Source organism: Stenella coeruleoalba (genome assembly GCF_951394435.1).
Source record: "Stenella coeruleoalba genome assembly, chromosome: 4".
NCBI lineage: Eukaryota > Metazoa > Chordata > Mammalia > Artiodactyla > Delphinidae > Stenella > Stenella coeruleoalba.
Window position 1 is genome coordinate 28228634 of NC_137149.1, and position 22607 is coordinate 28251240.

The window sequence follows — 22607 nt, forward strand, 5'->3', positions numbered from 1 at the left end:
CATATATATTGTATAAGCATAGAAAACAAAAAGAATATATATTAACATTCCAGAAATGGGGTAGGGGATGAGTGTGTTTTTTTTTAATGTATGCATTTATGTTTTCTGAATTGATTACAATAAATATATATTAGTTAAATACTTTTAGGCTCCATTTTTTCAACGCTCCCCTCATTCCCCCCCGCCAATGCAGAAAGAAATGCAATGAAAGGAGTAAAGATAAGAAGAGAGTGCGGTATATAAATGGTTTTGTGGTTTCTGCTTTGTTTGTCAAAAGAAACACACAAATTTTTTTATGCTTTCCAAGATCTAAATCATTATCATTTTTTGTTGTTTCTATTTTTACACCAATAAAAATAATCATTATATCTATTTCCCCAATGAGATTTTTGGCAAACGTATTTGTTCTGCTCTGTTAATGTGTTAATATTCATATGGAACTTTTTATTAGTCCAGTTTTGAACTGAAATTTATTATTCTGTTGAGAGTTCCTTGTCTTGAAATCTTAATGGCATAGGTCAATAAGCCTAACTGGAATAGTTTACATAGTCACACTTTTGTCTGTCATCTGGTTTGTAAAGCAAGGAAAAATACAGTTGAAATGGTTTTATTTATTCTAATTCCGGTGGATTACTAAAGTTTTTATATTGACACAACATGAATTGTGGAGGTAATATTTTTCCATTATTTAAAAAAATTCGAGTAATTCAAGTGACAGTTGAAAAAGGCAGTGGGGACACATCCAATAAAGGAAGACTCCAAAACTTACTATACTTTAAGCACCTTTTAACAAGATGAAAGTAACATTTTAAAGTTTTGGGTCAGAAAAACAGTTTGAGGTGTGCCATTACCACATCACCTCAGCTTTTATCATTCAAGAGCTATTTCAGATCTCTTTGTGGGATGTTTGGCAATACACTTAAAAGATTAATACTTAAGCTACTAATAATCTGGCTTCAAGCAATTGTCTGTCTGTCCATCCAGCTGTCTGTTCCTTCTTCTGTTTTCAGAAACCCCCAAATGAACAGCATGAAACACAACAACAACAAAAAAGGAAGAAAGCATAATCCTGCTTGGAGTTTTTCCCCTGAGCTTTCAGACAGCTGTGATATTACTAGAAGGCTAATGTACTCTGGGCCGTATTTCAACACTCATTTTAAAGTCTTTTTTGGTGGGGTGGGACAGAGGCAGGGGACAGGAGGTAATGTGGAATGGAATTATTTTGAAATTTCCATGACCTCTTTCATGTTTTAATCTGTCCTTTTCAGTGTTTTAATTTAGATTAGGGAAGACAGATCTCTTTAGAGTTTTGAAGTTTGTTTTTTGGTGGATTAACTTGATGGAACATTGCTCTCATGAGTCCAGTTAAAGACAGAACTAATTTGAGTTGTTGTAAAGGCAGAGACAATTTACAAAGTAATAGACATTTATTTAAAATCATTTGATTTTAAAAAGAAGTATAATATTCATTTAAATTATAAAAAAATAGAAACTATGAACAGTTAATAGATGATTCAATTCTATCGTATTTGAATTTTGTTTGCTTGCATAGGCAGTCAGAAAAATATATTTTACTTTTCCTATTAATACTAATGTTAAAATTACTGAGTACATCAATACCCTAGCACTCTCTGACGCATGATAAAATATTCTTACATTGATATTTAATGAAGCCTTTTTCATTTATATTTTTATAGCATTTTCATTTCATTGCTCTAAGATAACTAACTATACACTATATAGCCTATATGTACAGTACACAATACTAGCTATATATATGTGCACATGTATGTGTAGGGAATATGTATATGTATTATACTTGTGTGCACATATATATCTAGTGTTATGTATATCAATAATGGTCCTAAACACTATATTTTCACCTTAAATATTAAACATATGAGGCTGGTTCTTCATATTTTTTCTACTTCTCTCAATGCCTTAAACACAGAAGAAATATTCAGTTATATTTGATTACTTGATTGATTGAACTCTTGTCTCCAGTGAGCTGTGTGGTCTTGAGTAAGTCAAGTTTCCTCTTTGTAAAATTAAGGCAGTTCTGTAGGATTCCTAAGATTCTTTTTTGTTTTGGATTCTCTGTGATCATCCCTAAATTAAGTATTCAGGTTAATGTAAATCAGTTTCTTGAAAAGTATGTAAATGAAATATTTGACCAGATAAAGATGAGATACTTAAGATCTCTAGAACATGACCAAAGCAGCAAAGACCATGGAATATAGATGGCACCAAAGAGAAAGACTGTGCAGTGTAGTTTTTGTACTTGATCACTTCCCATCTCATGACCCGTTGTCCCCTGATAAGTGCTCCCTCCCAAGGTGGCTTCTTTTCTTCTGCTCTTCTCTGGCTTATGGGAATCACTCGTTTCCCAATTCCTCTCAGACCTGCAGTCTCTGGGAGCAAGAGTATCTTTTCATCCGCCACATACCTGGCCATCCGCTGGGTTGTTTCCCTGTGGACCTATCTTTTGCCAAGAACCTGGGGACTTCATAGGTCTAGGTTTTAAGGCTGGAAGTTTATGCAATCTGAGGGGCCCCTTTTTAGAAACAGAATACAAAATTAGGTACAAAGGGAAACATTTATTTAAAATGAGCAAAAGTCTAACAAATTTCAAAATTTGAAAATCTAGAAAATAGTATAATATTTTAATTGACTGCCACACATTTATACCTTTTCCCCACACATTTGGCTGCATATTTTTGGATTGCCTCTTCATATGACTGAGCAATATTATAATATCGATTTCTATAGACTAAATGGAAAGATAATTTTGTCTTTTCTCTGGCATATAAAATTTTTTATTATTGATAGTTAAAGTTTCTTTCCACTTCACACCATGTTATTGGTAATCTGAAATAAATGTTTAAGGTTGTTAAATTTGAGAAAACCTCTATCAAATTTCTTTCATGAGTGAGCAGTAGAATTTCAGATGTGTGAAATTTTCTTTTCTTTTTTTAAATTTAATTAATTTTTGTATACAGCAGGTCCTTATTAGTCATCAATTTTATACACATCATTGTATACATGTCAATCCCAATCGCCCAATTCATCACACCACCACCACCACCCCACCGCTTTCCCCCCTTGGTGTCCATATGTTTGTTCTCTACATCTGTGTCTTAACTTCTGCCCTGCAAACTGGTTCATCTGTACCATTTTTCTAGGTTCCACATATATGTGTTAATATACGATATTTGTTTTTCTCTTTCTGACTTACTTCACTCTGTATGACAGTCTCTAGATCCATCCACGTCTCTACAAATGACCCAATTTCATTCCTTTTTATGGCTGAGTAATATTCCAGATGTGTGAAATTTTCTAGTGCAGTGACCAATGTTAAATCTCTTTGAGTTGATGACATTCTTTTTTTTCTTCTTAAAATTTTTAAGTTGTAGTAGAGTTGATGTACAATATTATATAAGTTACAGGTGTTCAATATAGTGATTCACAATTTTAAATGTTATACTCCAGTTATAGTATTATAAAATATTGAATTAAAACTGTATTCCCTGTGCTGTACAATATATACTTGTAGCTTATTCTGTATCTAATAGTTTGTACCTCTTAATCTCCTGCCCCTTTTTGCCCGTCCTCCCTTCCCTCTCTCCACTGGTAACCACTAGTTTGTTTTCTGTATCTGTGAGTCTGCTGCTTTTTGTTATATTCATTAGTTTGTTTGTATTTTTTTGGTTCCAAATATAAGTGATATCATACAGTACTTGTCTTCCTCTATCTGACTCATTTGTTGCAAATGAAAAAATTTTATTCTTTTTTATGGCTGAGTAGTATTCCATTGTATTTATATACCACATCTTCTTTATCCGTTCATCTGTTGATGGACACCTAAGTTCCTTCCATATCTTGGCAATTGTAAATAATGCTACTATGAACCTGGAGTGTATGTATCTTTTTGAATTAGTGCTTTTGTTTTTTGGGGATACATACCCAGGAGTGGAATTGCTGGGTCATATGGTAGTTCTGTTTTTAGTTTTTGGAGGAACCACTGTACTGTTGTCCACAGTGGCAGCACCAATTTACATTCCTACTAACAGTGTCCCAGGATTCCCTTTTCTCCACATCCTCACCAGCATTTATTATCATGTGTCTTTTTGATGATAGCCATTCTGACAGGTGTAAGGTGCTTTCTCATTGTAGTTTTGATTTGCACTTCCCTGATGATTAACGATGTTGAGCATCTTTTCATATGCCAGTTGGCCATCTGCATTTCCTCTTTGGAAAAATGTCTATTCAGTTCTTCTGTCCATTTTGTAATCAGGTGATTTTTTTGATGTTGGGTTGTATGAACTGTAAATGTATGTTGGATATTAACCCCTTATCAGTCATATCATTGGCAAATATTTTCTCTCTTTCACTAGGTTGTCTTTTCATTTTGTTGATGATTTCCTTTGCTGTGCAAAAGCTTTTAAGTTTAATTAGGTCCCACTTATTTATTTTTGCTTTTATTTCCTTTGCTTTAGGAGGCAAATCCAAAAAAAAATATTGCTACGATTTATGTCAAAGAGTGCTCTACCTATGTTTTCTTCTAAGAGTTTTATGGTTTCCAGTCTTACATTTAGGTCTTTAATCCATTTTGAGTTTATTTTTGTATATGGTGTTAGAGAATTTTTTTTTTTTTTTTTTGCAGTACACGGACCTCTCACTGTTGTGGCCTCTCCCGTTGCGGAGCACACGTTCTGGATGCGCAGGCTCAGCGGCCATGGCTCATGGGCCCAGCCGCTCCACGGCATGTGGGATCTTCCTGGACCAGGGCATGAACCCGTGTACCCTGCGTCGGCAGGCGGACTCTCAACCACTGAGCCACCAGGGAAGCCCCGTATGTTTTAATTTCATTCTTTTATGCATAGCTGTCCAGTTTTCCTGGCAACATTTATTGAAGAGACTGTCTTTTTTCCATTGTATAGTCTTGCCTCCTTTGTCATAGAGTAATTGACCATAGATGCCTGGGTTTATTTCTGGACTTTCTATCCTGTTCCATTGACCTATATTTCTGTTTTTGTGCCAGTATCATACTGTTTTGATAACTGTAGCTTTGTAGTATAGTCTACAGTCAGGGAGCCTGATTCCCCGATCTTCGTTCTTCTTTCTCAAGATTGTTTTGGCTATTCAGGGTCTTTCATGTTTCCATACAAATTTTAAAATTATTTGTTCTCGTTTTGTGAAAAATGCCATTCATAGTTTGATAGGAATTGCACTGAGTCTATAGATTGCCTTAGGTAGTGTGGTCATTTTAACAATATTAATTCTTCCAATCCAAGAATACTGTGTATCTTTCCATCTGTTTGTGTCATCTTCAATTTATTTCATCAGTGTGAATTTATTACGTTCTTTATCCACGTTGCTAAAGGTCCTCCTGAGGGTGTTGCAAAAATCTCATGTGGTTATGAGGCCCAGAAGCTTAAATATCATTTCTTCATGGTAATTCCATCTCTGGTGATAATGTTGGCAAAGAAAAGACTTTGGAATTAGATACGTGCATGTTCAAACTTCAGTATCATTACATATTAACTATATAACTTTAGGAAAATCATTTAACTTCTTTGAGCTTCAATTTCCTCAGTTCTAAAATGGGAGTATTAACAGTATCAACCTCACTGGATTGTTTTCAGAATTTAAAGTAATAGTGTGTTCTCTGAAACTGTTAGTTCCTTTTTTCACCCTCTCCTTTACAGTATTTTCTAATCTGAATTTTAGTAAAGCTTTTTGAAAAGCAGGTGTGTGTGCCAAAATTGGATGAGATTTTTTATCATCATGTCTAGCTATTTGTGAAAGATATTTGGGGACAAAATTGGGACATTTGTGAAGACAATATACATAAACTTTTTGAGTGCTTAATATGTATACCAACTGCTTTCCCATGTATTATTTCGGCTCACATATCTTGGACTTCCTTGTCTACTCAACCATATGTACACACACACAGAATCACTTTCTCACATGACTCTATCTCCTTTTCTTATCACCACCAGGGTTTAATGGTATCTAAATATAGTTATTAATGAATAAATGAATGAGTAGTCTCTGTAATCCTACAACAGCTTGGATAGAGAGGCTGACCTTGCTTTTACAAGTGAGGCCTCTGATATTGGTAATATAGGTAAATAGGTAAACTGACCTATGTATGTCAGCATAGTTCATGAGACCTAATCAAACAAGCTCTAATTTTTTTCCTCTTTCTATTGCATCTTGCATCCTCCACAGATTTTGATACTCCTCAAGTGTCTCCTTGTAAGTAGATGCCTTGTCCATACACTTTGGATTGGTCCTCCTGAAATACACTTTAGTCTTTAAGTACCTCTTTTTTTAAATATATAAACTTATTTATTTATTTTTTTGACTGTGTTGGCTCTGTGCAAGGGCTTTCTCCAGTTGCGGCAAGTGGGCGCCACTCTTCATTGCGGTGTGCGGGCCTCTCACTATCACGGCCTTTCTTGCTGCGGAGCACAGGCTCCAGACGCGCAGGCTCAGTAGCTGTGGCTCACGGGCCCAGTTGCTCTGCGGCATGTGGGATCCTCCCAGACCAGGGCCCGAACCCGTGTACCCCACATTGGCAGGCAGACTCTCAACCACTGCACCACCAGGGAAGCCCTAAGTACCTCTTTTTGATACGTTCCATTCATTACTAGTCAATTATAGGAAGAACATCATGCATTTACACTGTAAAGATTTAGTGAGGTCTTTTTAAAAAATCATCTCCACAATTTTTATTACTAAACAGTTTTATTCAAATACCTCTCTACAAATATTACTCTCTGCAACTTTATTTAAATGAGAATTTTAATTTATCATTTACCTGTAATGATTGAGGAATGGGCATTTTTGTTAAATGAAAATCTTGTTAATGTAAGACTTACAATTGTGCAGTTCATGGATTGCTACTTTTCTTAAAAGTATAATACACATTGCAATTATAGTGAATGTAAATTTACTTTGATAATGTAGAAAACAGTTTGGGCCCTCTTATTCCTCAAATAATCATAATGAGTATCTAATACTGTTACACTTCAGATACAGTAACAGATTGTTGAAGTAATGACTTAAGTAAAAACAATAAAAAGCAAATTTTTAACTTTTTTTGTGCCACTGCCACAGTTTCTGGTAGAAAATGTCCTTTTCCTTGGCCACTTTGGTAACCTGATCTCTATCCCTTACACTCTTGTGGGGTGACATCAGAACTGTTGTATATGTTTCAATACCTCATTCTTTGAGTTAAGGCTAGGATTACAAATGCAATCCTTGTAATTTTTTTGCAAAGTTTGAAAATCGGCTATAGTAATGTGTAATATGAGACAGTGGTTATGTTAAATTTTAACAAGAAACATCAGTATTTAAAAAATTTAAATGACCTTTTGAATGTTTTTTCTAAGTTAATAGCATTATACTTCTGAAATTATTAAAGCTTAAAACTACACAAAGACTTTTGAAAAGCCTTGTATACCTAAGTCTTTATCTATGCATGATATTCCAATTGGGTTAATTAACAAAATTACCCGGAGAGTTTATTAAAAACACAAATTTCTGGACTTCCTATGCTCCTTTCCTCATCTTCCCCAGAAATTCTGAGTCTGTCAGTCTGGATGGTACCCGCAGTCTGTATTTATATATCTATAAAGCTATAGCTGTCTACATATATCTACATATATCTCCAGGTGATTTTGATGATCAACTGGATATGGTAATGCCTGACCTAGAGTAACATTTCTTGATGTATACGTGAAAGAACACTAGTCTCCCAAAGTTCTCGATATTGAACCGTGTCCATAAGAGAAATCAGGAAATTCTGGGTCCTGTTTACATCTGGAATATTCACAGTGCACATTGGCATAGTATAGGATCGACAAGTCCTGTAGTTTATGTATGTGAAACTCCTTTTAACCCACAGTTTATCAAACTATTTGATCATGGAATCCCGTTTTTCCCCACAGCAGCTGTTAACACCACTTTAAATGTAGGAGCTGGCACGGTGCCTTCACGTTCTGTCTTTCTTGGACCACTGAAATTCATCAGGCTGTTATTCAATAAAAGGGTCAGATTATTCTTTATAGAAGACAGGAGTTTTGAAATATTTCAATTCTTCCTCCAAGCCCAAGTTCAACTATACACCTCTAAGGTAGAGTTCAATTGTTATTATTTTTCTTAGAGATTTCCAGAGATTGATTTTACTTTTTAAAAGAAACAAGTAAAGGTACATCTTCATAGTTTTTAAAGTATATTTCTAACGATAAATCCAGAGGATTGTTATGTTGTAAAGATATTGGGGGTGCTATCCTTTCTGAGGGTTAACATAAGCGTATTATGTTTACTATGTGCTCTAGGCTAGCCCTACCTTTTCTAAGTTGGTTTGCCAACAGTGGCATAAAGGGCCTTATTTTAAAGGTGGCTAACTTGGCTATTACAATAACATCTGTTTCTCTCTGTTGCTTGTCACAGTGTGGCAAGATAAATTTTAGGAGTAATATGATCAAAACTCTATCTTCATACGCTAAAGAAAATTTGTCTCCCTATAAAAAATATTTCTGGTTTATCTGTGCTCTAGAAGCCTGTTACTTTCCCAGAAAAGGGTATGGAGACAAAAATGAGGCAGTAGTTAATTATTTTGGTACTAGTAGCATTTTCTTTCTCTGTCTCTGTTTCTGTCTGTCTCTCTCTCTCTCTCCCTCTTTGATTATCATTTTTGGTCTTAAGTTATCCACCATCATTTGTCCTACAAGGCCCCTCTCTTGTTTTATTTATTTACTTACTCTCATTTTTATTTCCCATTTACATACCTGTTCTTTAAGGGCGATCATTTTAATATATATAACATCTATTCTTTTGAACATGTTGATTGTTTTAAATCTATAGTTTTCTTAATGTGTACATTGAGGATACATTAATGATTAAAAAATCACATAAATGTTATTGTGCTATTATCATTTTTGTTTGCACATTTTTTTCCCCACTCTATCTGGTGTGTTCATTCTAACTACTACATAGTACTTTGTAATGTTCACCATATTGTATCTGTCCACTTGCCCAAGGAAGGACATCCAGATCGCCTCTATTGCCCATCACCACCAGTCACACTATAATGAACATCGTCATGCTTTCCCACTTATAGATCTGTTGGAATTCTATGGGACAAATACGCAGGAAAATATTTAACTTGATTGGATACTGCCAGTGTGCTCTTCTCCAGGGTGGCTGACACACCAACAGTGCCTACTATGCCCGATATCACCGAATTCCCATCAAGGCTTGACTTCCTATTGCTTTATGATTTTTGCTAGTCTGTAGCATTTAGACTTAAATTTCACTGGGGTTTAAGTTTGCATATCTCTGGTTAATAATGAACTTGAACATCTCTTCATTTTCTTGTTAACCTTTTGGGTTTCCTCTTCTCTGAGTTGCATATGATAGCTCTTTATCCTTTTCCTATGGGGTGGAGTTGATTAAATTTGAAGACTTGTCTGTAGAAAAATTTTTTTTGAATAGATCTTTATTGGAGTATAATTGCTTCACAATACTGTGTTAGTTTCTGTTGTACAGCAAAGTGAATCAGCCATGTGCATACATATGTCCTCATATCCCCTCCCTCTTGAGCCTTCCTCCCACCCTCCCTATCCCACCCCTCTAGGTCATTGCAAAGCACCGAGCTGATTGTATCAAAAATTAATTCCTTTATGTTGTTTAGTTTTTTGAAGTTATCATTCCATCTTGTCTATTTTTATTTCAGTTTATTTGTTATTGCACAAGCAAATACTTTTATTTAACCTTAAGTTTTAAGATATATGTTTTTTGTTTTCTACTTTATATAAAAATGATAGTAACTTAGGTTTTTCCTTTTTCCCTAATCTGTAATGGAAAATATCTATGGTATAAAAAAATTCTCTGCAGACACGTCAGTGAAAATATCAAGGGAGATAGACATTGTAGAGATCTTGCTCTCTTTTTACTTTTCTGCCAGCCAATGCTATTAGCATGTTTCCCCTAAAAGGAAAATAATGTAATAGAAAACTAAGGTAAGCCTTGTTGCTGTTGCAGTGTCCAGAGTGGGCATTTCGTATGTGCTTGCTGAAACAGGGACCCTATGATAAGCCTTCCCTCAGAAAGGTTCAGAGATGAATGTTGATGTACTCCTCCAGGGCTGCTGAGAGACATGTGCAAGGAGGCTCTCAGCATATCTCCTTCAACTTCCCTAAGTCATTGTGATTTCTCTGACTGAGGAAGGCGGACATGACTGTGATTCAAAGATGTAGAAGAAAAAACAAAGAAATAACACCAGGAAGCCAGCATTGTGATCACACCCCTGCTTTCCTGATGTGGCAGTGCTGAAGGCAAGCGTGTCAGATGGGATTCTTGAACGTTGCACCTTTCACTTTATACATATTATTTAATTTTTGTAGTGGAAGCATTTTGCACAACCTCTCTGTGGTTAGACTACACATTCAGCACGACTGCGAGCAATCTTTAGCATTTGAGTTTCTGTGAAGATTTCTGGGGCTCATGGTATTAATACAAAGTATTTTGTTGCATGTTTGCTCTTACTTGTGCAAAAGGTTAGGGATACAGCTTCTGTAAATCAAGCTGCTTATATATGATTGTTGGGGAAATTGAGATGTAGACAGATGAAGTATTTTGGCAAGGTTACAATGTGTTAATCACAAGCATATCAGGGTAAAAGCCACGTTTTCTAAACTCCATCTCTTGCTCTGTTAACTGGAGGCTGCTTTCTCGGTTAGGACAAGAAGTCAGTGACGACTTGACATACTATTAAAGTACTAAACTCAAACCAACAAGATGAAAGCTTATGAAGGTGACATTTTCATATTCATCCAATCTTCTTTGACTTCTGTAAATATCCATGCCTGACTCCATAAAAACACTCAGTACCACATAAAAGAACTTTACCTTACATTCATTGTTCACAGTCCTTGTTTTGAAATTTATCCTTAACCAGTTTTTAAAGCCTGATTCTCTCCTGATCCTGACCGCCAACTATGTTGTGTTTTCTCTTTTTCCTGTCTCAGCTTTTCTTTGGATTCAGTTCTCAATATTGTTTGCTCTTTTGTTCTCTGTCCCACTGTGTTGCATCAGTCACCTCAAGTATTAAATCTTAGTTAAATTTGGCTCAGGAGCTTCTTACACTGGAACCACCATCAAGAGAGATGCTTTCATGGGTCGTGTCCCAGATATTCAGAGGGAATCAGACAATTTAAAAACTTTAATTAAGCGTTTAAAGGTTGGCAGAATATTTTAACAGACAGTTCAAAAAGGAAGATATATGAATGGCCAATAAACAGGAAAAGATGCTAACGTCATTAGTCAAAAGGAAAATACAAAATTAAAACCACAGTAGGATACTATTCTATACCTATTAGAATGGCTAAATAAAAAGACAAACAATACCAAGTGTTAGCAACCATGAAAAACAAGCAGAACTTTCATACATTGCTGGTGGAAAAATAACATGATATGACCATTTGGAAAATAGTTTGACAGTTCCATTTAAGTTAAATATATAGTTACTACAGGACCCACAATTCCACTCCTAGTTATTTATCCAAGCAAAAGGAAAATATATGAGCACTTTGTACAAGAATGTTCATAGCAGCTTTATCATAGTTGCCTAAAACTAGAAGCCAACAAAACATCCTTTACAGGAAAATGAATAAACACATTGTAGTAAATCCATACAATATATTATCACTTGGCAGTAAAAATGAACAAACTTACTAATACAAAAAATATGGGTGAATCTTAAAAACATTATCCTGAGCAAACCATACACAAAAGAGTACATACTGTATATTTCCATTTATATGAAATTACAGAACAGGCTACTCAGTAGATCACTGGTTGCAGGGGCCCAGGGGTAGGGGAATCGATTACAAAGGGCACCAGAGAACTTTTGGGGGAAAATGGAAATGTTTATCTCTTGACTGTGGTGGTGACATTGTTACATGGGTGTACACATTTTTTAAAACTCATCAAAATATGCACTTAAAATGGACACATTTTATTTCATGTAAATCATACCTAAATAAAGTTGATTAAAATTTAAAACTCAATGGGACCCCACCAAAAAACCCCTTACTTAAGGAGTTGTAGGGATTTGGGGCAGTTTACAAAAGATGTTATATGATAACGTACAGTAAATTTGGCTGTGTTGTGACAAAAGCATGTTGTCTTTGAAAAGTGGAATCATTATCGCTCCTTATTTGCCTGTTTTGTGTTAGGAGTTATTCGAGGCACTGTGTGACCTTTGTCTCATTTAATGATTAAAATATCCCTGTGAAGTGCATATTATTAACCTTATTAAAAGATAGTACCTTCCAGGAGGAGCAGATATTTTGAGGAGGATTTATTTAGACATAGGTTGTAATCAGAGCATAGAAGGCCTGGTAAGGTATGTCCATATAATAACTAGTACATCCTCCTATTTTCCCTATAAATGGAAAAAAGATTTATATTCTTGAGTAATGTCATTTGTATCTGCTTCTCAAGGGTAATACTATTGCAAAATATTTAAAGTGTTTTTATTTTAATTTGACTAATACTTTTTACAGGTAGATTTAGTGCATTCATTATATTTAATATTTTTTCAAGTGTCATTAAAATTTTTATTTTATTACGGTGAGAATTAACATGAGATTTACCCTCTGAAAATTGTAAGTGTACATTATTGTTTACTATTGGTACAATGCTATATAGCAGATCTCTAGAGCTTACTCATCTTGTTTAACTGAAACTTTATGCCTATTGATTAGTAACTGCCCATCTCTTTCTCCTTCAACCCCTGGCAGCCACCATTCTACTCTTTGATTTTATGAATTTGATTATTTTAGATACTTCATATAAGTGGAATCATGCAGTCTTTGTCTTTCTGTAACTAGCTTATTTTACTTAGCATAACGTCTTCAAGGTTCATTCATATTATCTCATATTGCAGAATTTTCTTATTTTTAAAAGGCAGAACAGTATTTTATTGTATGTATATACTACATTTTCTTTATTCATTCATTATTTTTGGATAGTTAGGTTGTTTCCACATCTTGGCTATTGTGAATAGTACTGCAATGAATATGGGAGTCCTGTATCTCTTGGAGAGCCTCATTTCACTTCTTTTGGATAAATACCCAGAGGTGGGATTGCTGGATCATATGGTACCTCTATTTTTAATTCTTGAGGAAATTCTATACTGTTTTCCATAGCAACTGCATCATTTTGAATTCCCACTAACAGTGTGCAAGGGTTCTAATTTCCCACTAACAGTGTGCAAGGATGACATTGTTGTCATCCTTGTCTTTGTTTTTTGATAATAGCCATTTTGACAATTTTGAGATGATGTCTTATTGTGGTTTTGATTTGCATTTCTCTGATGATTAGTGACGTTGAGCATTTTTTCATATACCTGAGGGCCATTTGTATGTCTTCTTTGGAAAAATGTCTATTAAAAGTCCTTAGCCCAAAAGGCTCAATAGGAGGGCAGACAGAAGAAGCAAGAATAACTACAAACCTGCAGCCTGTGAAACAAAAACCACATTCACAGGTAGACAAGATGAAAAGGCAGAGGGCTATGTACCAAATGAAGGAACAAGATAAAACCCCAGAAAAACAACTAAATGAAGTGGAGATAGGCAACCTTCCAGAAAAAGAATTCAGAATAATGATAGAGAAGATGATCCAGGACCTCAGAAAAAGAATGGATGCAAAGATCGAGAAGATGCAAGAAATGTTTAACAAAGACCTAGAAGAATTAAAGAACAAACAAACAGAGATGCACAATACAATAACTGAAATGAAAACTACACTAGAAGGAATCAATAGCAGAATAACTGAGGCAGAAGAGCAGATAAGTGACCTGGAAGACAGAATGGTGGAATTCACTGCTGTGGAACAAATTAAAGAAAAAAGAATGAAAAGAAATGAAGACAGCCTGAGACCTCTGGGACAACATTAAACGCAACAACATTCGCATTATAGGGGTCCCAGAAGGAGAAGAGAGAGAGAAAGGACCTGAGAAAATATTTAAAGGGATTATAGTTGAAAACTTCCCTAACGAGGGAAAGGAAATAGCCACCCAAGTGCAGGAAGCACAGAGAGTCCCATACAGGATAAACCCAAGGAGAAACACACCAAGACACGTAGTAATCAAACTGGCAAAAATTAAAGACAAAGAAAAATTCTTGAAAGCAGCAAGGGAAAAAGGACAAATAACATACAAGGGAACTCCCATAAGGTTAACAGCTGATTTCTCAGCAGAAACTCTATAAGCCAGAAGGGAGTGGCATGATATACTTAAAGTCATGAAAGGAAAGAACCTACAACCAAGATTACTCTACCCAGCAAGGATCTCATTCAGATTTGATGGAGAAATCAAAAGCTTTACAGACAAGCAAAAACTAAGAGAATTCAGCACCACCAAGTCACCTCTACAACAAATGCTAACAGAACTTCTCTAAGTGGGAAACACAAGAGAAGAAAAGGACCTGCAAAAACCCCAAACAATTAAGAAAATGGTCATAGGAACATACATATTGATAATTACCTTACATGTGAATGGATTAAATGCTCCAACCAAAAAACACAGGCTTGCTGAATGGATACAAAAACAAGACCCATCTATATGCTGTCTAAAAGAGACCCACTTCAGACCTACGGACACATTCAGACTGAAAGTGAAGGGATGGAAAAAGATATTCCATGCAAATGGAAATCAAAAGAAAGCTGAAGTAGCAATACTCATATCAGATAAAATAGACTTTAAAATAAAGAATGTTACAAGAGACAAGGAAGGACACTACATAATGATCAAGGGATCAATCCAAGAAGAAGATATAACAATTATAAATATATATGCACCCAACATAGGAGCACCTCAATACATGAGGCAACTGTTAACAGCTATAAAAGAGGAAATCAGCAGTAACACAATAATAGTGGGGGACTTTAACACCTCACTTACGCCAATGGACAGATCATCCAAACGGAAAATTAATAAGGAAACACAAGCTTTAAATGACACAATAGACCTGATAGGTTGAATTGATAATTATAGGATGTTCCATCCAAAAACAGCAGATTACACTTTCTTCTCAAGTGTGCACGGAACATTCTCCAGGATAGATCACATCTTGGGTTACAAATCAAACCTAAGTAAATTTAAGAAAATTGAAATCATATCAAGCATCTTTTCTGACCACAACACCATGAGATTAGAAATCAATTACAGGGAAAAAACGTAAAAAACACAAACACATGGAGGCTAAATAATACGTTACTAAATAACCAAGAGATCACTGAAGAAATCAAAGAGGAAATCAAAAAATACCTAAAGACAAGTAACAATGAAAACACGACGATCCAAAACCTATGGGATGCAGCAAAAGCAGTTCTAAGAGGGAAGTTTATACCTATACAAGCCTACCTCACGAAACAAGAAAAATCTCAAACAATCTAACCTTACACCTAAAGGAACTAGAGAAAGAAGAACAAACAAAACCCAAAGTTAGCAGAAGGAAAGAAATCATAAAGATGAGAGCAGAAATAAATGAAATAGAAACAAAGAAAACAATAGCAAAGATCAATAAAACTAAAACCTGGTTCTTTCAGAAGATAAACAAAATTGATAAACCATTATCAAGACTCATGAAGAAGAAGAGGGAGAGGACTCAAATCAGTAACATTAGAAATGAAAAAGGAGAAGTTACAACAGACACCGCAGAAATACAAAGCATCCTAAGAGACTACTACAAGCAACTCTATGCCAGTAAAATGGACAACCTGGAAGAAATGGACACATTCTTAGAAAGGTATAAACTTCCAAGACTGAACCAGGAAGAAATAGAAAATATGAACAGACCAATCACAAGGAATGAAATTGAAACTGTGATTAAAAGTCTTCCAACAAACAAAAGTCCAGGACCAGATGGCTTCACATGTGAATTCTATCAAACATTTAGAGAAGAGCTCACACCTGTCTTTCTCAAACTCTTCCAAAAAATTGCAGAGGAAGGAACACTCCCAAACTCATTCTATGAGGCCACCATCACCCTGATACCAAAACCAGACAAAGATACTACAAAAAAAGAAAATGACACTCTTTGCAGATGACATGATACTATACATAGAGAATCCTAAAGATGCCACCAGAAAAGTACTACAGCTAATCAATGAATTTGGTAAAGTTGCAGGATACAAAATTAATGCACAGAAATCTTTTGCGTTCCTATACACTAATGATGAAAAATCTGAAAGAGAAATGAAGGATACACTCCCATTCACCATTGCAACAAAAAGAATTAAATACCTAGGAAAAAACCTACCTAGGGAGACAAAAGATCTGTATGCAGAAAAGTATAAGACACCGATGAAAGAAATTAAAGATGATACCAACAGATGGAGAGATATATCATGTTCTTGGATTGGAAGAATCAATTTTGTGAAAATGACTGTACTACCCAAAGCAATCTGCAGATTCAGTGCAATCTCTATCAAATTACCAATGGCACAAAAGACCCCGAATAGCCAAAGCAGTCTTGAGGGAAAAAAATGGAGCTGGAGGAATCAGGACTTCAGAGTATACTACAAAGCTACAGTAATCAAGACAGTGTGGTACTGGCACAAAAACAGAAACATAGATCAATGGAACAAGATAGAGAGCCCAGAGATAAACCCACGCACCTATGGTCAACTAATCTATGACAAAGGAGGCAAGGATAGACAATGGAGAAAAGACAGTCTCTTCAATAAGTGGTGCTGGGAAAACTGGATAGCTATATTTAAAAGAATGAAATTAAAACACTCCCTAACACCATACACAAAAATAAACTCAAAATGGATTCGAGACCTAAATGTGAGACCGGACACTATAAAACTCTTAGAAGAAAACATAGGAAGAACACTCTTTGACATAAGTCACAGCTAGATCTTTTTTGATCCACCTCCTAGAGTAATGGAAATAAAAACAAAAATAAAAGCAAATGGGACCTAATGAAACTTCAAAGCTTTTGCACAGCAAAGGAAACCATAAAGAAGACGAAAAGAAAACCTTCAGAATGGGAGAAAATGTTTGCAAACGAATCAACAGACAAAGGTTTAATCTCCAAAATATATAAACAGCTCATGCAGCTCAATATTAAAAGAACAAACAACCCAATCCAAAAATGGGCAGAAAACCTAAATAGACATTTCTCCAAAGAAGACATACAGATGGCCAAGAAGCACATGAAAAGCTGCACAACATCACTAATTATTAGAGAAATGCAAACAAGAACTACAATGAGGTATCACCTCACACCAGTTAGAATGGGCATCATCAGAACATCTACAAACAACAGATGCTGGAGGGGTGTGGAGAAAAGGGAACCCTCCTGCACTGTTGGTAGGAATGTAAATTGATAAAGCCACTATGGAGAACAGTATGGAGATTCCTTAAAAAACTAAAAATAGAATTACCATATGATCCAGCAATCCCACTACAGGGCATATATCCAGAGAAAACCATAATTCAAAAAGACACACACACCCCAACGTTCATTGCAGCACTATTTACAATAGCCAGATCATGGAAGCAACCTAAATGCCCATCGACAGATGAATGGATGAAGAAGATGTGGTACATATATACAATGGGATATTACTCAGCCATAAAAAGGAACGAAATTGGGTCATTTGTTTAGACGTGGATGGATCTAGAGACTCATACAGAGTGAAGTCAGTCAGAAAGAGAAAAACAAATATCATATATTAACACATGTGTGTGGAACCTAGAAAAATGGTACAGAAGAACTGGTCTGCAGGGCAGAAATTGAGACACAGATATAGAGAACAAACGTCTGGACACCAAGGGGGGAAAGCCACGGGTGGTGGTGCTGGTGGTGTGATGAATTGGGTGATTGGTATTGACATGTTTACACTGATGTGTATAAAACTGATGACTAATAAGAACCTGCTGTATAAAAAAATAAATAAAATTAAATTAAAAAAATTAAAAAGTCCTTAGCCCATTTTTAAATTGGGTTATTATTTTTTTGTATTGAATTTTAAGAGTTTCTTATATATTTTGGAGATTAATCCCTTATCCAATATGTGTTTTTCAAATATTTTTTTCCATTCCATAGGTTACCTTTTCACTCCGTTGATTGTTTCCTTTGCTGTGCAAAGCTTTTTAGTTTGATGTAGTCCCAATTGTCTAATTTTACTTCTGTTGCCTGTGCTTTTCATATTGTATCTGTGAAATTATTGTCAAGACAATGACATGAAGCTTTTCTCTTGTTTTTCTTCTAAGAGTTTTACAGTTTTAGATCTTACATTTAAGTCTTCATTCCATTTTGAATTTGTGTGTGTGTGTGTGTGTGTGTGTGTGTGTGGTGTAAGATAAAGGTCCAATTTCATTCTTTTGCATGTGGATATCTAGTTTTCCCAACACCATTTTTTGAAGAGACTGTCCCCACTGTGTATTCTTGGCACCCTTGTCAAAGGTCAGTCGACGGTATATGCATGGACTTTTTTCTGGTCTTTTTTTTTTTTTTTTTGTGGTACGCGGGCCTCTCACTGTTGTGACCTCTCCCGTTCTGGAGCAACAGGCTCCGGACGTGCAGGCTCAGCGGCCACGGCTCACGGGCCCAGCCACTCCACGGCATGTGGGATCCTCCCGGACTGGGGCACGAACCCGTGTCCCCTGCATCGGCAGGCAGACTCTCAACCACTGCGCCACCAGGGAAGCCCTTCTGGTCTTTTTATACTATTGGTTTGTCTGTCTGTCTTTATGCCAGTACTATAATGTTTTGATTACTGTAGCTTTGTAATATATTTTGAAATCAGGCAGTGTGATGCCTCCAGCTTTGTTCTTCATGCTCATGATTAATTTAGTTATTCATGGTCTTTCATGGCTCCATGTAAATTGTAGAATTGTTTTTGCCTCTTTTTGTTAAAAATGCCATTGGGATTTTGATAGGGACTGCATTGAATCTGTAGATTGCTTTGAGTAATATGGGCATTTTAACAATATTAAGTCTTCCAATTCATGAACATGGGATATGTTTCCATTTATTTGTGTCTTTTTAAATTTTTTTAATCAATTTTTTGCAATTTTTAGTATATATTTTATAATATTAATTAAAATGGCTAAATATACAATAAATGGACACTCAGGGTTACAGAAGTAATTTAAAAGTTAACCTAAACAACTTAAGGAGTTATTACCTTTTGGGGAAGAAGGTAAAATTGTATAAAATTGTTACTTTTTATGAGACTCAGGAAGGTCTTAAGATCTCTTAGCTCAGAAATATCTTCTTGGCACAGATTTATCCTAATTTTTGCGTGTAAGTGAACAGATTTTACTTTTACCTTTTTATTTCTTGAATTCTTGTTACAAGTTCATTAAAAAAGAGGTCTAATATAACAAGCATCAAGTTAATAAATGATGTAGAAGGAGAAAATTCCCATAGACCTTAATATCACGATATTATGGACGCTCTTCCTTATATTTGGGGTTTCTGAATATATAGAAAATGTCTTTGATCTAATTTCCCTTCCGGAGTTTCTGGTATCATCATGAGTTCAGTGTTCTACTTCTCTGGGCTACATCCTCATGGTCAGCCCTTTGGGGAAGCACTTGAAACTTTATTGTCCCCATATAATCCTCAAGTGTTTTTTCTTAGCTCTTGCATCACTCTGATCTTTACTTGTCAACTTAAAAGAGGGGAAGAGGAAAGCTAATCTTTCTCTAACTTTTGACTTTAATTTTCCTGGTGATTCAGCATCTCAACTTCTATGTCCCTTTATTAGAGTGTCGAACTCACCTTTAGTTTATGTATCTTTTAAAAGCTTCCCCAACTACCTACATACAAATTCATTCCCTCTTTTTAAAAAAATCCCTATAAACCTAAATAATAAAAATCAACTTTGGTTCAGTGACTTGATGGCTAAATGACATACATAGTTGGAAGCAGTCATGCATAAAAAGCAGTCCTAACTTCAGTTTAAGGTGAATTATTTCTAGTCTTTCATTTTTCTTGACTGTTGGTCTTCATTCATAACAGGAGCAGAAAAGATAAGATGAAAATGCAATATTTCATGAAATATGAGCTAATGATTTGAGTGACTTCTTAAAAAGATGAGCTGTGGCCTTTCCATAGTTTCCTGGGGCCCAGCTCACATATCATTGTCACTTAACTATTTTATTCTGAGCTCACTGTGCCTGCCGCTTTACTGGATGGATGAGACGAGAGGGCTGTCCTATGAACCAATGAAAGACACAAATGAAGACATTCTAAAAATGTTTGTTTTCAGTCACTGTTGCTTTTTGGAGGATGAGATTCATTAGAAGAGAAATGTAAATCCCTTATTCCTGTAGTTTGAACCCTTGCTTATCAATTTGTAGGACCTGTGGAGATAGAACTTGGTTTTCTGAAAAAGTGTAGATTGCAAGAGTTTTTACCAGGTTATTAGAACTAAAATTATAATGCATATCATAGTTAAACAAATTCTGTTTTGCATACCATGTTCCTCTTAGGGCAAACTGCTATATAAATGGATTGATTTGTCATTCCTGCAGGAAAGAGAATCCGAACAACAGAATTACAGGCATCCTGTAGCTTAGAAATTTACTCTTAAGTATTTGTTCTCTATATTCTAATTACCTGATTTTGATATTTAGTTAACTCCTTTGTGGAAGATAGGACCTATATTTTGGGAGATGGAAGTAAAATCGTGTCACAAAAAGCACTTAAATGTAAAGGCAGCACCTAACACATTTCCAGTGATAAAACCTTTGATATCTCTGTTTATAACTCCTGATTTCCAAGTTGAGAGTCAAGAAAATAAGATATTTTTTCTAAAATTACCAAAAATTGATTACCATACTATATGGGATAAAATATATAATGTTGAATGTATTAATATGTATACATGTGAACAATGACTAGAAAGTTAAAGACAAAAATGAAAAAGATAATCATTAGAATGGTGCAATGTTAATAGTTAAAAATTCTTTAATTTTATTGTCATATTTTCCTTCCATGGAGATGGTAATTCGTAAAGCCAGACTTACTAGTGAGATCTCTTTTATTTTCAGAAATTACAATTTGACTTGATATTTGCTAACCACAATGAATGGGGCAAGCAGCTGTTTTTATAACTGTTGATTGTTTAGCCTTAAGAACACTAGAGGTCACTGTAGCTAGTATTTGTGTTGATGTTCCAAAGATTTTGTTAAATTACTAGTGACTTTCTGTTTACTGTTTTAAAGGAATCCCATCTTCCTGATGTGATAGAACAGTTTATATAGCTCTACATCTTTATATGTTTTTAGAGAGCTATATTTATATTTTCTATTTTAGAAAGTGAGTAATTTTATAAAGGGAAATATACAAGACAGGTGAGAAATGCATATTTCTGTCAAAGTTGGAAAGTATATGTAGTTTTTAATTTGCACTGGATGTTCCTTATCTCACAATCATCAATTTCTTGAATTATTAGCCTGTGACAAAATAAACTTCAGGTGACAGTTTCACATGTCACTTACTCCTAACAGATTAGTTAGGGCCTGATACAATTGCAGACTCCCAAGAGAAGCTGCTTCGAGAAGGTACAGAGCAGGAATGCTGCTCACCAGTGCCTCTACATCATCTCAATCAGGAAGGAAAACTTGTGATCCAAAAGCTACATTGGCAACAGGTCCCTCAGCCACCCTCCCCAGGGACTGTAGTAGAGTCCAGTCTCACTGAGGTCAAATGCTGGGTTTGCTGCTTTAACCTGTGAAGGCAGTGGGAGCAGAGGGCCTGGGTCTAATTGGTATTTATTGTTGCCCTTGTTTTGGATTGCAGACCTTTGATAAACCTTCCCCAGTGCAGAAAACCCATGGTTAACTCCACAGCAGTAGGGAAGCTATGGAAGCAGAACTGCAATTAACCTTCGTGGGCAAAACAAAACGTAAAAAACTACAAGGAAGGCTCATTTTTGGCAGATGCAATTCTTCATGACAGCTGGCAGGTGAAAACAATATACCTTAAAATGAGAACATATATGTATTCATACACAATAACCGGGAAACAGGCATTTATCAAAAAAAGGGTTAATTATTCATATTGAAGTGAAGGAGAAAAAGAAGAATGTAGAAGACAAAGTAGTTGTAATTAAAAAATAGATTGTTTCTAGTACTGGAATTCAAATATAAGTATTGTCAGGTGGCTTTTTATTTAAGTGGCAATGCTCACATAGTACGATAAACCTAACCCTTTCCTCAAAAGTTGTTCCATGTTGTTATGCGTAAGAGGTAATGTTTATAATGGTAAATATTCTGTCTTAAGAAGCTGAAAATTCCAGGTAATTGTCAGCAGGCAAGACAGTTACCTGCTTTAAGCCTCAATTTCAGCATCTGGAAAATTCAAAGAGGCACCTTAACAGCCTGTAAGCTGAAAGCTCTGTCACATTATATTTTGAGACCCTTTGGGGCTCTAAGCTCTATGACTCTATAGTGCTTTGTAGTTGAGCCTCTTCAGTAATTTATCCCTTAACAGACTGCTTCCCATGTTAGTAATAGCAGGAGGCTGAGGAAAATTCATTAGAAGAAGATTAAGGGAAAC

The 22607-nt window shown here is 35.4% G+C and overlaps 1 long non-coding RNA gene across 4 annotated transcripts in view; it reads left to right on the forward strand.

Annotated features, from left to right (window-relative positions):
* LOC307185411 overlaps positions 1-22607 on the forward strand; it is a 311225-nt gene that overhangs the window by 151794 nt on the left and 136824 nt on the right. For all 4 annotated transcript variants that reach the window (XR_013828040.1, XR_013828041.1, XR_013828042.1 and 1 more), the window contains one exon: positions 4664-4852. This is a non-coding gene — a long non-coding RNA (uncharacterized lncRNA). The remainder of the gene's footprint in view (positions 1-4663; positions 4853-22607) is intronic.